The 14,227-nt window shown below is 36.1% G+C and overlaps 1 protein-coding gene and 1 pseudogene across 1 annotated transcript in view; both read left to right on the forward strand.

Moving 5' to 3' along the window:
• Positions 1-14,227, forward strand: part of LOC141551652 (uncharacterized) — a 67,870-nt gene that overhangs the window by 17,260 nt on the left and 36,383 nt on the right. The gene's annotated exons all lie outside the window — the stretch shown is intronic.
• LOC141552176 (transcription elongation factor A protein 1 pseudogene) lies at positions 581-2,650 on the forward strand (annotated as a pseudogene).

The raw sequence follows: 14,227 nt of genomic DNA on the forward strand, positions 1-14,227 counted from the left end.
TGATTCAGTCCTACAAGATGTCATCTCAGTGGAATTGGGATAATTATTCCCTACTTTCCAGGTACTTAGTGTAGTTCTGAGGGTTAGCACCTATCCTACAAGATCCACACCTCTGATGGTGTACTTAGAAGAGAGTATATAAGAGCTAAGAGATCTGGGAGGGAGACAGACTCAGAGAGAGACTGAGGACTGGAGGCTGGAGTTCAAGCTCTCCAACTCAGACTCGATGACAAAGACCCTGGTGGTGGCTGTCCCGTCTCCTATCGCTCTGAGTTAAATCCTCGTTTCAAGTATACTACCTTCAAGTATACTTCTCCAAAGTCCAGCCCGCTCCATCCGCTGTCTTTGCCTGGGAGGAGCAGTCCCCCCGCCTGAGAGGAGCAGTCCCCAAGCCCGGTCTTTATTTGTGGCTGAGAGGGCCCTGGGCCTTGGTTCTCGGTGGGTGTCTCTTCTTGACATCCTGGGACTGCTGCACCTCTCCCACGCTTTCTCTTCTGACATCACCCTCTTGCTCCCGCTTGTCCCGTGTCCCATCCCCTCAGGGTGTGGGCGAGAGTGGGGTTGGAAAAGCACCTGAGCCATGGAGGTGGAGATCCTTCCCATAGCCAAGAAGATAGATAAGATGGTGCAGAACAAGAACGCGGCCGGGGCACTGGATTTACTAAAGGAACTTCAAGACGTTCCCATGACTCTGGAATTATTGAGGTCCACAAAAATTGGAATATCGGTAAATACTGTAGGAAGCAGAGCACAGATGAAGAAGTCACATCATTAGCCAAGTCTCTCGTCACACGCTGGAAGAAGTCGGTCTCTGGGCCCTCCAAGACTGAAGAAACCAAAAAAGGGACCTGCTCACTCTTCTCAGTGCAGGCCTGAGGCAAAACGAGAAAGGAGCTGCAGGAGCAAAGCAAAGGAAGAGACAAAGGCTTCTGATTCCTTCATTAAAGCTTTCCCCCGGGCACCAAGCACTTCAGGTTCGGTTCCAATCAAGTGCCGAGAGTTGCTTGCTGCAGCCCTCAGAACTGGAGGTGACTACTTCGCTATTGGCGCCGATGTAGAAGAACTGGGCGCTCAGATTGAGGAAGCTGTATATCAGGAGTTACGGAACAGGGACATGAAGTATCAAAACAGGATACGGAGGAGAACAGCAAATCTCCAGGATGCAAAGAATCCAAACTTAAGGAAAAATGTACTGTGTGGGAACATATCTCCAGATTCCTTTGCTAGAATGACTGCAGTAGAAATGGCTAGTGAGGAACTTAAAGAGATGCGCAGAAACCTGACCAAAGAAGCTATTAGAATACATCAAATGGCCCGGACGGGTGGGACCCAAACGGACCTATTTCGATGTGGCAAATGTAACAAGAAGAAGGGTACCTAGACCCAGTTTCACACCCTAAGTCCTTATGAACCTATGACAACATATGTGGAAATAGATGGAAGTTGGTTTAGAAGAAGAAATTCGCCAGATACCTGGACACTTACAAAGGAAGATTTTGAATTAGCTTTAAAAACTAAGTCAAGAATCTAGTTTCCCTGCAAATGAGATTTTGTAAAGCAGAAAAAATCCTCGGGGTTAGTTTTAGTTTTAGTTTTTGTATTCTCTTGAAAACATTCTTAGAGAGTCAGTGTTAGGTCAGATAGTGTATGGTGTATGGTGTATGTTTAAAACTTTTTTTTTTTTCCCATTTTGATAATGAAGTCAACATTAAAGTTTTATCAATTTCAACTGTTGGTAACTTGTTTCTTTTTCTTCCAAATGGGAAATGAACTTTAACTTTTTTTTTTTTAATCTGAAACATTCACAAAAACGAGTTTGCTTCTCTGTTCATGTGAAAGTGGAATTTGCATTTATTTCTGTACTGACACGTTCCTACTTTGTTAAAGGAGAAGAAAGATTAGTGTAATTTTGGGATTGCCAAATGTAGTGTGGTAAAGAAATCATATTTGGACAGCTGATCTAGTTTGTAGATACCATTTTCAATGAGTCTCTCCCTTTGATCATAAGGACTGTTAATAAGCCTTAGTGATTAGATATCCTTTTGCATCTGTGACTAGCTGTGACCAATTGCAATTCTTATACTTCTTAACTCTAAATTACTGCTCTTAATAGATCTTCCATGGGGGAAATTGATTTTAAATAAATTGTTTGTTAAAAGTGATCAATTGTCCTTTTTTCTTTGTTTGGTAGCAGATTTTAAATTCAAATTTTAAATTTAAATTAAAAAAATTTAAATTTAAACTTCAAAAAAATCCTTAATCTTGTTTTCTGTGTGATTTTGGGCAAGTCAATTAATTTCTCTCAGCTACAATTTCTTGAACAGTGAAAGGAAGAATAATAACGGCACTTACCTCCCAACAGACTTCTGAAGGTCAAATGCTGTATTTAAAGCTCTTAGAACAGGTATAGCACATAGTCAGCACAAAATAAAAGTATGGTTTCTTCCCTTTATCTTGTTTGATTTTGGACATGTTTCCTTTAAAAAAGGGGGTACAAGTTGTCACAGACTCTTATCTGTGGGAATCTGTAGAGCTTCAGTAGTGTCCCTATCTGGACAGAAAGAGCAGACATGGCTCCTCCAATAATAGCTATTACCTTGTCCTGCCTCTCACAGCTAATATTTGGAGTGGAGGTCAGGCCCTGACCTGACAGCCACTGCAGGGAGCTCTCCAATGTCCTGCAATCCTTATAGTAGGTGTTGTAGATGTGAAACAACTGGGTAATGTTAGGGAAAACTACATCCGAGGAAGAGGCATAGAAAATACACCATAACTGAGGGAATTTAGTGAGGGGGAGAATCATTGTGTGAATCTTACTCTCATCAGGAGAGGCTCAAAGAATAAATAATTAACATATTTGTTTTTCAGAGAATTTTCTCTCACCTCATTAAAAGGGGGGAGAGGAAAAGGGAAAAGGAAAAGGAGAATAAGTGAAGGGACTTGGAGGGAGGGGGGAGGGATACTAAAAAAAAGGGAGGGTTGTGCGTCACAAGGGGGGGTCTATAAATTAAATATCGGGGAGGGGGATCAGGGGGGTCAAGGGAAAAAGCATAATCTGAGGATAATATGATGGCAGGAAATACAGAATTAGTAATTTTAACTGTAAATGTGAATGGGATGAATGCTCCCATCAAACGGAGACGGATAGCAGATTGGATCAAAAATCAGAACCCTACCATATGTTGTCTGCAGGAAACACACTTAAAGCAGGGAGATACATACAGAGTAAAGGTAAAAGGTTGGAACAGAGCCTATTATGCTTCAGGTAAAGGCAAAAAAGCAGGGGTAGCTATCCTTATCTCAGATCAAGCAAAAGCAGAAGTTGATCTAGTTAAAAAAGATAAGGAAGGAAACTATATCCTGCTGAAAGGTAGCATAAATAATGAAGCCATATCAATACTAAACATATATGCACTAAGTGGTATAGCATCTAACTTTCTAAAGGAAAAGTTAAGAGAATTGCAAGAAGAAATAGACAGTAAACTATAATAGTGGGAGATCTCAACCTTGCACTCTCAGATTTAGACAAATCAAACCACAAAACAAATAAGAAAGAAATTAAAAAAGTAAATAGAACATTAGAAAAACTAGGTATGATAGACCTTTGGAGAAAACTGAATGGCAATAGAAAGGAATATACTTTCTTCTCAGCAGTTCATGGATCCTATACAAAAATTGACCATATATTAGGACATAAAGATCTCAAAATTAAATGTAGGTAGGCAGAAATAATAAATGCCTTCTTCTCAGATCACAATGCAATAAAAGCTACATTCAGTAAAAAGTTAGGGGTAAATAGACTAAAAAGTAATTGGAAAATGAACAATCTCATCTTAAAGAATGACTGGGTGAAACAGCAAATTATAGAAACAATTAATAATTTCACCCAAGATAATGACAATGATGAGACATCATACCAAAATCTGTGTGATGCATCTAAAGCAGTAATAAGGGGAAATTTTATATCTTTAGAGGCTTATTTGAAGAAAATAGAGAAAGAGAAGATTAACAAATTGGGCTTACAACTTAAAAGGCTAGAAAAAGACCAAATTATAAACCCCCAACCAAAAATTAAACTTGAAATACAAAAATTAAAAGGAGAAATCAATAATACTGAAAGTAAAAAAAACTATTGAATTAATAAATAAAACCAAGAGTTGGTTTTATGAAAAAGCCAATAAAATAGATAAACCTTTGGTAAATTTGATCAGAAAAAAGAAAGAGGAAAATCAAATTGTTAGTCTTACAAATGAAAAGGGGGATCTTTCCACCAATGAAGAGGAAATTAGAGAAATAATAAGGAGTTACTTTGCCCAACTTTATGCCAATAAATTTGATAACTTAAGTGAAATGGATGACTTCCTCCAAAAATATAAGCTCCCTAGATTAACAGAGGAGGAGATAAATTGCTTAAATAGTCCCATTTCAGAAAAAGAAATAGAACAAGCTATTAATCAACTCCCCAGGAAAAAATCCCCAGGGCCAGATGGATTCACATGTGAATTCTACCAAACATTTAAAGAACAATTAGCCCCAATGTTATATAAATTATTTGAAAAAATAGGGGATGAAGGAGTCCTACCAAACTCCTTTTATGACACAGACATGGTACTGATACCTAAACCAGGTAGATTGAAAACTGAGAAAGAAAATTATAGACCAATTTCCTTAATGAATATTGATGCTAAAATCTTAAATAAGATATTAGCAAAAAGACTTCAGAAAATCATCTCCAGGATAATACACTATGATCAAGTAGGATTTATTCCAGGAATGCAGGGCTGGATTAATATTAGGAAAACTATTAATATAATTGACCATATTAATAATCAAATTATTGATCATCTCAATAGATGCAGAAAAAGCATTTGACAAAATCCAACATCCATTCCTACTAAAAACTCTTGAGAGTATAGGAATAAATGGACTATTCCTTAGAATAATCAGGAGCATATATTTAAGACCGTCAGTAAGCATAATATGCAATAGAAATAAACTGCAACCTTTCCCAGTAAGATCAGGAGTGAAACAAGGTTGCCCATTATCACCATTACTATTCAATATAGTACTAGAAACGCTAGCCTCGGCAATAAGAGCCGAGAAAGAGATTCAAGGAATTAGAGTAGGAAATGAGGAAACAAACTATCACTTTTTTCAGATGACATGATGGTATACTTAGAGAACCCCAAAGACTCTGCTAAAAAGCTACTAGAAATAATTCAAAATTTCAGCAAAGTGGCAGGATACAAAATAAATCCACATAAATCCTCAGCATTTTTATATATCACTAACAAAATGCAAAAGCAAGAGATATAAAGAGAAATTCCATTCCAAACAAATGTTGAGAGTATAAAGTATTTGGGAATCCATCTACCAAAGAAAAGTCAGGAATTATATGAGAAAAATTACAAAACACTTGCCACAAAAATAAAGTCAGATTTATATAATTGGAAAGACATTCAGTGCTCTTGGATAGGCCGAGAGAATATAATAAAGATGACAATACTCCCCAAACTAATCTCTTTATTTAGTGCTATACCAATCAGACTCCCAAGAAACTATTTCAATGACCTAGAAAAAATAACAACAAAATTCATATGGAAGAATAAAAGGTCGAGAATTGCAAGGGAACTAATGAAAAAAAACTCAGAGGAAGGTGGTCTAAGTGTACCTGATCTAAAGCTATATTATATAGCAGCAGTCACCAAAACCATTTGGTATTAGCTAAGAAATAGACTGGTAGATTAGTGGAACAGATTAGATACAAAGGACAAAAAAGGGTACATCTATAGCAATCTAATCTTTGACAAACCCAAAGATACCAACATTAGGGATAAAAATTCATTATTTGGAAAAAACTGTTGGGAAAACTGGAAATTAATATGGCAGAAATTAGATATGGATCCACACTTAACACCATATACCAAGATAAGATCAAAATGGGTCCAAGATTTAGGCATGAAGAGTGAGATAATAAATAGATTAGAGGAACAGAGAACTAGAGATCATTATTGATCACAAAATAGAAGATTTTGATTACATCAAACTAAAAAGTTTCTGTACAAACAATACTAATGCAAACAAGATTAGAAGGGAAGTAACAAATTGGGAAAATATTTTTAAAAGCAAAGGTTCTGACAAAGGTCTCATTTCCAAAATATATAGAGAACTGACCCTAATTTATAAGAAACCGAACCATTCTCCAATTGATAAATGGTCAAAGGATATGAACAGACAATTCTCAGATGAAGAAATTGAAACTATATCCACTCACATGAAAGAGTGTTCCAAATCACTACTGATCAGAGAAATGCAAATTAAGACAACTCTGAGATACCCACTGCGGCCACCTAGCTGCCCCCTAGGTTACATAAATTGAGTTGGATTCTAATTGTGGCAAGGTAATCCTCCTACAACTTCCTGATTCACTATTCTACTGATTACATCTTTTCTAAATTTTTTCAGCCTTCCCCAACCCTCCAATTTGACTTAATCCCTTCTATTCTCTCTAGGCTGATAACGTGGCTTTCTATTTCATAGAATTCTATTTGCCATTTGCTATGGGTTCTCCTTCTTTTCCTATTTTGCTCTATGGTGGTCATACTGCTTGCCAAAGCATACCCCTTTACTTGGATTTATTACAGGATCATAGAAGGGAAGTGAAAAGCCATGGTGTCCAACATGCTAATTTCACAGATGGAAAAAACTGATGTTCAGAGGTTCAGTGACTTTCCCAGGATTATATTGCTCAAAGGCATCTAAAAAGAAATTCCAAGTCAGGTCTTCCTGTCCCCAAGCCTAGCATTCCCTTCTCTATAACACAGATCTGTGATATCAGCCCTCCTATACATGCTCTCATCTCACTCACGTGGACAGGAGTTCCTTGGGCCTAGATGATTCAGGATCCATGATGCTTCCCTTTCCTCAAAGTGGGAAATCAAATCTTCTGTGAGAACTGGAATTCCTTGGGGTGAGCAGTGGGGAAAGAATGCGGATCAAGAGAAGTGTCTACTTTATTTCTCTTTAGGGAAAGGGGACATGTATGCAAAGACCAGGACTCAAGGATGGCTGACATGGCATTTGATGTTCAGAGCATGGGTGCAGATAGATCATGCAGCCAATTTCAAACTAGAAAATTCTGACTTTGTCCTTTTCCTAGAAAGTTGGTCACATTTCATAACTTCCTTTTCTAGAAATGAAGAGCCAGCTAGTAATTCAGTGCTGAGAGCGCTGGCTCTGGCTTGAGCCACTTAGTAGTTGTCTACCACTGCACAAGTTACTTGCCTTAGTTTCCTCAACTATAAGACAGGAATAATAAGCCATTATCATTAGGATCAGATGAGTTGTTATTTCTAAAAAACATAAAAACAGTGCCTGGAATATAGAAGAGCTATATAAAACCTGGATTGCTTTCCCACCCTCTGAGCTGGAATTTTGGGGGCAAATGAAAGAACAAAATTAGACTTGGCAGGACTAGGATTAATGGGTACAAATTTGTAGTTGTTAAGAAGAACGTTTGAAATGCTAGTTCTGTTCCAAAGAGGAAGGATTTGTGTTGTTGGATCAAGAGTTGTCTTCACTGCCCATCTCCAAAGAAAATCTGCACAAGCAGTTTTCAGAAATTTAGCGGATAAAATTCACCTCTAAGAAAGGGCTAACCTAGATAGCCTTTGAAATTAGTTCCAAGTCTGAAATTGTATTAGTTCACAATTCCACCAACAGGGTTAGTGTCCCAATTTTCCCCTTCTATCATAGTAGCTGATCTGATAGATGTGAGATAGTACCTCAGAGTTGTTTGTTTGCATTTCTTAATGATAATTTAAAATATTTTTTCATATAACTATATAATTTCTCCCAAAACTGCCTGTTATTATCAGTTGAAAATAAGGCTGCTATTATAAATTTGGTTGAGTGCTCTCTATATTTGAAAGATGAGACTTTTATCTGAGAAATTGACTATAAAAGTTTTTCCCCCTATTTTTCTGCTTTCCTTCTAATCTTGGCTACATTGGTTTTATTTGTGCCAAACTTTTAAATTTAATGTAATAAAAATCATTTTACATCCCACAAAATCCTATCTCTTGTTTATTCATATTCTCTTGTCTATAAATCTGATATGTAATATGTTTCATACTCCTAATTTATTTATGTTTCCTTTTATGCCTAGATAGTATCCATTTTGACCTTATCTAGCTAGCTTCTATAAAAATCTTATTATTTTCCCAGCAATTTTTTTTTATCAGATAGTGAATTCTTATCCTAAAAGCTTAGATTTTTGTGTATATCAAACTAACATATTATGTTCAGAATGGATTATGCAAGAAATGTAAGGTTGGTTCAATATTAGCAAAATTACAAGCATGAATGACTATATTAATAACAAAAATAATATCATTACCTCAAAAGATGCAGAAAGAGGTTTTGACAAAATGGTATACTCATTCCTGTTTGCCTCCCCAGCATTATCTTTACTGGGGATAAGCTAGAGGCCATTCTAGTAAAAATTAGGTCTGAACAAAAGATGTTCATTATCTTTATTATTGTTCAATATTTTACTAGAAAATATAGCTATAGCAAAAGACAAGAAAAAGAAATTTGAATTAACAGGCAATGAAGAAACAAAATGATCACTTGATGGTTTATGTTGTGGATTCTAGAAAGCCAATTAAAAACTAGTTGAAACAATTACTTTAGTAAAGTTACAGATATAAAATAAACCCAAACAAATCATCAGCATTTCTGCATATTCAAAAGATAAAGAAATTTCATTTAAGTTAACTAAACAGTATCAAATACTAGGAAATTTCTCTGCCTAGACTCGGGAACCATATGAACACACTTATAAAACTTCGTTTGCACAAAGACAGAAATATTAGTTGCTCATGCGTAAACTAAACCAATAAAAAATGACAAGTACTAAATTAATTCACTTAGTGCCATGTAAACCAAACTAACAAAAAAGATTTATTAGAGGAACAACAATAATGAAATGGAAAATACTAAACAAAAAATAAAATAGGAAAAATGAGAAGGGGCTTAGTAGCATATTTCACACTATACTACAAAACTATAATCATGAAAATTTGGTACTGAAATTTCGGTAATAAATAGGATCCTCAGTGCAAGAGATTGAATACACAACATACAGAAGCAATGAGCACATTAACTTAGTATTTTATTAACCCCAAAACCTTGGCTACTAATGTCACATCATATAACAAGATAATCTCAAAATGAGTGTGTGGTTTTCAGTGCCTAATTATATCATAGGGAACATGGAAGAAATTACCTATCAGATCTAGGAAGAATTTATGACCAAATGAGAGAAGTTCATAGAAGATAAAATGCATAATTTTGATTAAAGGAAAACTTTGTACAACAAAAATGCATTTTTAAATTTAATTTTAAAAATTTAATCTGAAATTATCATAAAAGCAGGAAACTTGGGGGAAGGGTGGATCTTACTAGCAAATTTCATTTCTAAATATACAGATAACTGAATCAAATTTATAATAACAACCATTCTTCACTTGATAAATGGTCAAAGGGTATATGGGTGGGTAATTTTCAGAGGAAGAAATTCAAGTTTTCAATAATCATGAAAGGATGCTCTAAGTGACTAATAAGAGAAATGCAAATTAAGGCAACTTACAACCTTACAGCTATCAAATTAGCTAAAGCAAAAATATCACAAATGCTGAAGAGGATGTAGGAAAATAAGTATACTAATGCAATTGTAAGGGGCCTTTAAATGGGTGCCACAGTGCATCGGGAGATTGAGGCCCGGAAGTAATTTCTGTGGATATTAGGACTGCCCTTGGGCGGGATCCTGGCCATATTGAGATAGCTTCATAATGGGTGACTCTCTCGCTGATTGGCTGTGTGTGTGACCTCACAGGCCCTTTATAAGCCCGCTGCAGGCAGCAATCACCCTCTTTAATCTGGCGTTCTTCACCCTGGCTCCCTAGCCTGGGTGGCCAAGCCAAGATGGGTAGCCAACAGAGGTAAGGATTTTGGTAGTGAACACGTGGGTCTTCTGACCAGGTGTTCACTCGGGAACCAACAAGTCAGGGCATCAGTTAGGGCATTATGTGAGTAGGTATAATAAAGGCTTTTAAGATTACACGTGGTTGTTCTTGAGTGCGCTACCGGTTATTAAGCTATAGATTCAAGAGATTGTGGCCAGAGACCTTAGAAGGCCTCAGAGGAGGCGAGCCGGGTAGAGCTCACACTGCAAAGGACAGTGGTCAAAGGTACTCTGGTGGGTCTAGGACAGACTAGTAATTGTAACTGCCGGGAGAGCACGTTACATGCAATGTTGGTGGAGTTGTAAACTAATCCAAGCATTCTGAAAAGAAATTTGGAACTATGCCCCAAAGTAAACTGTTCTTCATTTTGACCCAGCAAAACTTTATACCCCAAAGGGTTCAAAGAAAGATAGGACCCATATAATACACCCCCAAAACAATTAGATCATTTTATATTGGCAAAGCTTTAGAAACAGGGAATGTCCATTATTGAGGAATGGCTAAACATCATGTGATGGAATATTGTGCTGTAAGAAATTATTGTAGAGGGCGGCACTTTGGAGAAGTATACTTGAAAGAAGGTGTTAACTCAGTGGAATTGATGATACAATGATTATCTGGTTTACATATACTTAGTACTTACCATGGGGATGTAATAGTTCTACAATTGCTGTAATTGTAACAAGGTATTTAAAATGAGGACAAAGTCAGCCACAGACATTCCATCTTTTACCATCCTTGGGGTGGCTTTCCTGCCTCCTGCACTAAGGAGGAGACTGGTTGAGACTGGCAGACTGGCAGACCGCTAGAAGAGACTGCCTCAGGCTGAGACTAGGTTAGACTATGACAGAAAGCTAGGCCAAACTTTACAAATTATGAAGGGGATGGTTTCAAAAAACAAAAACCTAAGAAGATCTACATGAATTGGTACAAAGTAAATTTAGGAGGATTAGTATAACATTCTGCACAATAGAAGCAAGGTTGTAAAATCATAATCAGCTTTGAAAAACTTGGGACAGATCAACATAATGACCCTCTGCATTTCCAAAGAACTTTTGATGAAACCCGATATCCACCTCCACATGGCATATTTTTTCATTTTTTCAACAGGGTGGAGAAAGAACATGGTTATTTTGCATGACTATAAATATTTAATGAGTTTTGGGGGTTTTTTGTTTTTGTTTTTTGGGGTTATTTGGTTTTTTTTTTTTGCCTTCTTAAGAGAGCAAGGAAGAAAAATTTGGAACTAATAAAAATTAGGAAAAAGAAGAAAGAAAGAAAGTGAGAGAGATACCTACTACTCTAACCTATATCAGAAAGGAATTCCCCCTCTGTTACCTAAATAATAGAAAAGTGGCCATCCAGCCACTTCTCAAAGATCTCCATCAAAAGTCAACTATTACTTCCACTGTTAAGCAAGCCTAATAATTAGTGTAGGGTGGGGAGGAATATAGTTCTGGACCAAAGCCCTAGATTGTAGTCATAAGATTAAGATAAAGAGTAAAATAATTCCTTTAATTAGATTTAGAGGAGTACAATATTTTAACCCTTTAATGCAGACAAATGAAAACTATGGGGAAATATCTTTTTTTATTAAAGTATTTTGTTGGGGTGGCTAGGTGGCGCAGTGGATAGAGCACCAGTCTTGAATTCAGGAGGACCTGAGTTCAAATCTGGTCTCAGACACTTAACACTTCCTAGCTGTGTGACCCTGGGCAAGTCACTTAACCCCAGCATAATAAATAAATAAAGTATTTTGTTTTTCCCCAATTACAGGTAAAAACAATTTTAACATTCATCTTTTAAATTTTGAATTCCATATTCTCTCCTTCCCCACCCACCTCATTGAGAAGACAAGCAATTTGAAATAGATTATACATGTGTAGTTATACAATACACATTAGTCATTATAAAAGAAAACAGACAAAAAATGTTTTTAAGTTTTAAAAATATGCTTCATGTTTAACATTTATTGAGTTGCTTGCTGTCTGGGCAGGGTGAGGGGAGGGGGAGAAAAATAAAAATTTGGAACACAAAATTTTGCAAAGGTGTATGTTGAAAACTATCTTTGTTTGTATTTGCAAAAATTAAAAGCTATTAAAATAAACTGGAGAAAAAAATATATTTCAATCTATTCAGACTCCAGGAGTTTCTCTGGGGATGGATAGCATTTTTCATCATAACACCTTCAGAATTGTCTTGGATCATTCAATTGCTGAGAAAAGCTATGTCATTCACAGTTGATCATATATTTCCATTATACTGTGTATAATGTTCTACTGGTTTACTAATTTCACTCTGTATCAATTAAAACAAGTTTTTGCAGGTTTTCCTGAGAGCAGCCTGCTCATCATTTCTTGTATTATAATAGTATTCTATCACTATCACATACCACAATTCAGCCATTTTCCAATTGATGAGCAACCCCTCAATTTTCAATTCTTTTCCATCATTAAAAGAGAGGCTATAAATAATTTTGTAGTTGTAGATCTTTTTCCTTTTTATTTTTTTGTCTTTTGGGAGATACTAACCTAATAGTAGTATTTCTGGGTCACAAGAAATGTGTTTGTCCCCCTTTGGGCATAGTTCCTAGGTGCTATGTATAATCAGTTCACAATTCCAATGTATTAGGATCTCGAATTTCCCACATCCCCTCCAATATTTGTGTTTTACTTTTCTGCCCTATTAGCCAATCTAATAGAAGTAAGATAGTACCTCTCATTGTTTTAATTTGCATTTTTCCAGTCGATTGCAAGTTAGAGCATTTTTTCATATAGCTATAAATTACTTCATCTGAAAACTGACTATTCATATCTTTTGATTATCAAAAGGGGAATGACTTATTTTTACAAATTTGACTCAGTTCTCTATATATTTGAGAAATGAGGTCTTTATCAGAGAAATTTGCTTCAAAATTTGAATTATAATTGCCAACCATATTTCTTTCTGTTTATTCTTTTCTCTCCTTTTCACTCTGTCCCTCCTCCAAAGTGTTTTGCTTCTGACTATGGTCTACCTCAATCTGCCCTCTCTTCTATCAGTATCCCCTATTTTCTTATCCCCTACTCCTCCTACTTTCTTGTATAGTCAGATTTCTATATTCAGTGGAGTATATATGTTATTTCCCTTTGAGCCTGTTCTGATGGCAGTAAGGTTCAAGAATTCTCTGTCACTTCCCTGATGTTCCTTTTCACTGTAAAAGTTTTCTTCATCTTTTATATAGCATAATTTACCCCATTTTACCTCTCCCTTTCCCTTTTTTCCTAGTGTATTTCTTTTTCTTATCATTTTATTTTTTTGGATAATTATCCTATCATGTTCAACTCACATCCATGTCTTTTATCTATATCTATCTATCTCTACTCTTCCTAATTGCCCTAATAATGAGAAAGTTCTTATAAGTTACAAGTATCATCTTCCCATGTAGAAATATAAACAGTTTAATTTTATTAAGTCACTTATAATTGACCTTTCCTGTTAATCTTCTTATACTTCTCTTGAGTTTTGTATTTGAAAGTCAATTTTTTTATTCAGCTCTAGTCTTTTCATAAGGAATGCTTTCAAAGTCCCCTGTTTCAGTGAATCTTTATTTTTCCTCCTAAAGAATTAAACTGTTTCACTGAGTACGTGATTCTTTGTGGTTATTCTAGCTCCATTGTTCTCCAGAATATCATACTGCAACTTCTCCAATTCTTCAATGTAGAAGCTGTTTCATCTGGTATTGTCCTGACTGTGACTCCACAATGCTTGAATTGTTTCTTAATGTTTGCAATATTTTCTCTTAGTCCGAAGCTCTGAAATTTGGCTCTAATACTTATGGGAGTGGGGGCAGCTAGGTGGCGCAGTGGATAGAGCACCAGCCTTGAATTCAGGAGGACCGGAGTTCAAATCTGGTCTCAGACACTACTCTGGTCTCAGACACTTAACACTTCCTCGCTGCGTGACCCTGGGCAAGTCACTTAACCCCAACCTCAGGGGAAAAAAAAAAAAAAAGAAAAAAAAGTAATAATACTTATGGGAATTTTTCATTTGGGGATCACTTTCAATTCTTTCATTTTCTCCTTTACCCTCTGGTTCCAATATGTCAGGGCAGCTCTCCTAGACAATTTCTTGTTTAGGCTCTTATTTTATTAAGACTTTCAGATAGTTCAATAATTTAAAAAAAATATCTTTCCTCAATTTGTTTTCCAGATCAGTTG

Source organism: Sminthopsis crassicaudata, chromosome 1, assembly GCF_048593235.1.
Source record: "Sminthopsis crassicaudata isolate SCR6 chromosome 1, ASM4859323v1, whole genome shotgun sequence".
In the NCBI taxonomy this organism is placed as follows: domain Eukaryota; kingdom Metazoa; phylum Chordata; class Mammalia; order Dasyuromorphia; family Dasyuridae; genus Sminthopsis; species Sminthopsis crassicaudata.